Genomic DNA, 4,102 nt, shown 5'->3' on the forward strand with positions numbered 1-4,102 from the left:
CTGCATGACGCTAAGGGCTTTTGGGAAGCCAGCAGCTCCCAAAACTGGCTCTGGGTGTTCCTAGGAGAGGGTGTAGCAGACAGAAAAGTCCTGTTTTTTTCTGGAAGAGAGGCTCCTATCACCCTGGTGGGATGAAGGACTGCCCAGAGCTAACCCTCCCCGGGAATGACCATTTCCACTTTCTCTCATGTTTGAAACCTGTCTCAGGAAAAGAGTGAACACTTGCTTTCTTCTTGTGCTCATCCCTTCCAGATTCACAACAGTAACACTCAGTCCCAGGGTCCCAAGAAAGAAGTGGGAAGGATTTCCTTTTTAAATGATGCGATGAAGGAGGCAGAAAAAGGACAAGCCTCCAGTCATACAAACAACACCCCAGATCCTAATTCATACTGGGTCATGGCCTGAGCCACTTAAGGTTCCTGAATCCTCCCAACATCCCACAAGAGGAAAAGAGATAACTGCCTTTTTTTTTTTTTTTTAAATAGAGACAGGGTTTTTCTCTGTCACTCAGGCTGAATGCAATGGTATAACCATAGCTCACTGCAGCCTGGAACTCCTGGGCTCAAGTAATCCTCCTGCCTCAACTTCCCAAGTAGCTGGGACTATAGGTGTGCATCAGAATGACCTTTTTTTTTTTTTTTTTGAGATGGAGTCTTGCTCTGTTGCCCAGGCTGGAGTGCAGTGGTGTAATCTCGGCTCACTGCAACCTCTGCCTCCCAGGTGCGAGCCATTCTCCTGCCTCAGCCTCACGAGTAGCTGGGATTACAGGCATGTGCCATGGTGCCCGGCCAATTCTTGTATTTTTAGTAGAGACAGAGTTTCACCATGTTGGCGAGGCTGATCTCAAACTCCTGACCTCAACTGATCTGCCCACCTCAGCCTCCCAAAGTGCTGGGATTATAGGCATGAGTCACTGCCCCCAGCCAACCAACTAATTTTTAAGAAAATATTTTGTAGAGACAGGGTCTCACTATGTTGCCCAGGGTGGTCTTGAACTTTTGACCCCAAGAGATCCTCCCACCTCAGCCTCCCAAATTGTTGGGATTACAGGCATGAATCACTGCACCCAGCGATGGAAGCTTCTATCTGGAACTCCATTTCACAAATGAACAAACTGAGGTGGACAAGTGTTGATACCCTCAATTTTACATGGCTAAAACCCAGCAAAGCCACACTCAAGTCCTTGGCCTTGGGCCTCTGCATACACCAGTTGCCTCAGCACTTCAGTGTAATAACTGTGGGGTTGGCAGTGCCCCCCAAGGCCCTCAGCGTCCCACCCCCACATCCCATAGGTAAGAATTTTAACTCATCGACAGATGGCAGCCAACAGGCCTTTTCGTAAACAGCTCCAGATGGAGGCTGCATAATCTTCATAACTCACAGGAACATTGGGAACATCGCTTTCACCCGGACAAGCAATTCACGTGTTTATGGGATTCTAAAGACACAGGAGACAGAGTGTCCTTTTCCTGTTTTTCTCTTGTGTTGTTTGTCTCTCTTATCTTTTATGCACTGTGGCCATTTTAATGGTGGTTTATATGTTGTAAACATTTCCTCCCAGTTTGCGTATACCTTCTATCTTTGTTCATGGTTCTTTTTCTGACAGAGATTTTTCATTTTTACATTGTTTAACCTTTATTTTTTTTTATCCTTCATGACTTCTTGGGCCTCTTCTCTCACTCCCCAATTATAAAAATATTCTAATTTTCTTTCGGTCCTTTATGGAATCTTTAAAAAAAATGTGTTTATTCATTTAATCTGCTTGAAATTCAGCTTATTTACAGCATGAGAATAACTCCTTGCTGTACCCCCTGGACAAAAAGCAAAGGGACCAAAACGAGCACACGGAGCCTCAGCTTTAAAGGACCGGCAGGGTGCACGGCCCAATGGAAAAGGGCAAGGAGACGGGTGCAGCAGGCGCGGAGCAGGACAGGGCTCCGGCTGGAAGTGAGGGCAGAGGTGATAGGTGTGCTCTGAAGTTTAACTTCATTCTCTTGCAACCACATAAGCTAAATGACATTTTCCTTGGCAGCTGTGAAGAACTGAAGATTAGGAAGAGCCTGGAGTGATCCAAAGGCTTGTTTCTCCACGGATGGTTTTGAGAACCACGCCCCATCTATAGATCTGCACTTCGCAATCCTCCCTGCTATCAGATCGCCTGGAGCTGAGCAGGTTCCATCCAGGGGCTGCCAATCTCTGCCCACCTCAATTCCTCAAGAATAGCTCCAGGGCCTCTCAGGACACAAGGCTCTTACAGTTATCTCAGGGTAAAGGGTTCCGCACAATCAGTACTGAACGACTCTCACTTTCAACAGCACACTTCTTTTTTTTTGAGATGGAGTCTCGCTCTGTCTCCCAGGCTGGAGTGCAATGGCATGATCTTGGCTCACTGCACCCTCCACCTCCTGGGTTCAAGCGATTCTCCTGCCTCAGCCTCCTGAGTAGCTGGATCACAGGCCTGCGCCACCACACCCGGCAAATTTTTGTATTTTTAGTAGAGATGGGGTTTCACCATTTTGGCCAGGCTGGTCTCAAACTCCTGACCTCAAGTGATCTGCCCGCCTCGGCCTCCCAAAGTGTTGGGATTACAGGCGTGAGCCACCATGCTCGGCCAATGGCACATTTCTTCAGGTAGCTGGTGTCAGCTCAGAAAGAACACAGAGAAAACAATCACCCTGGGCTAGGCATGTAGTCCCAGCTACTTGGGAGGCTGAGGCAGAAGGATCGCTTGAGCCCCCAGGTTCAGAGTCGAGCCTGGGCAACACAGCAAGATCCTGTCTCTCAAAAAGAAAAATGAGATCACCCTGGATGCCAGCCCCTCTAAGGGGACAGGGCTGGAATTTCTGGAACACACAGAAAGTTGAGAAAACAAAAGGGCCACCGGCTGCTACTAAGCAAAGAGAAAGCTTTCACTTCGAAGGAATCTCAAAAGCAATCTGTGTAACAATTTTGCTGTTTAGGGCACAGGAAGTACATACTGCTGCCAACACTTTCTACTTGGTTTTCCAGGCTGTCCTTCACCTTGGGAGGGAGACTGAACCAGAGAGGAGCACAGAAATACCTCGGCCCCCAAACCTAGCACACGGGCCTCCTCAGAGAGTTCGCTGGTCAAACGGTGGGCTCATGAGTAAAGGTGGGCAGAGTCAGGCCTCCCTATGCCAGGAGGAGGTGGGGTGGGGTGTCAGTGGCCCGAGCTCACATGCCCTACCCAATCTGTGCTGAAGGGACTTGAATTGCTTTGGGGTGCCATAAATGTCTGAATTGAAATGTATTGTCAATTCTTGGCTGGGCACGATGGCTCACCCCTGCAATGCCCGCTCTTTGGGAGGCCAAGGGGGGCAGATCACTTGAGGCCAGGAGTTCAAGACCCGCCTGGCCAACATGGTGAAACCCTGTCTCTACTAAAAATACAAAAATTAGCCAGGCATGGTGGTACATGCCTGTTACTCCCAGCGACTCTGGAGGCTGAGGTAGGAGAATCGCTTGAACCCGGGAGGTGGAGGTTGCAGTGAGCCGAGATTGCATCATTGCACTCCAGCCTGGGCAACAAGAGTGAGACTCTGCCTCAAAAAAAAAAGAAACTTAATATCAGCTATGTTTACAAACTGTTAACACTCACCCTCCCAATGTGTTACTGACCAAGAGATCAGCCGCACCACCTGCCCTCCACCTGCCGGGATTCTGTGTTGGTGTGCAGCTGTGGGCAGAGGTTTGGGCTTCACATAAACACTAGCTGGGTTGTGGTCCTGCAACTTAAATTCTGACTGAGCATGCCTGCACACATGCCCTGCAAACAAGTGTACTTCAAAACACGTACACCTACAGTCAACGCAAACCCCAGGCCAGTCCTAGATGCTTCGGTTTGGCACACGCCCGGGCAGTGTGCTTATTTGTGGGGCACTAACCAGGGAGTGAATTACATATCACTGAGGCCATCCCCCAAGTGTGGCTGAGACACACATGCTAAGGGCTGGAATTCTTATCTCACTTTTTTTTTTTTATTTGTTTGAGATGGAGTCTTGCCCTGTCACCCAGGCTGGAGTGCAATGACATGATCTCGGCTCACTGCAACCTCCACCTCCTGGGTTCAAGCGATTCTCCT

Source organism: Mandrillus leucophaeus, unplaced genomic scaffold (genome assembly GCF_000951045.1).
Source record: "Mandrillus leucophaeus isolate KB7577 unplaced genomic scaffold, Mleu.le_1.0 Scaffold296, whole genome shotgun sequence".
Taxonomy (NCBI): Eukaryota; Metazoa; Chordata; class Mammalia; order Primates; family Cercopithecidae; genus Mandrillus; species Mandrillus leucophaeus.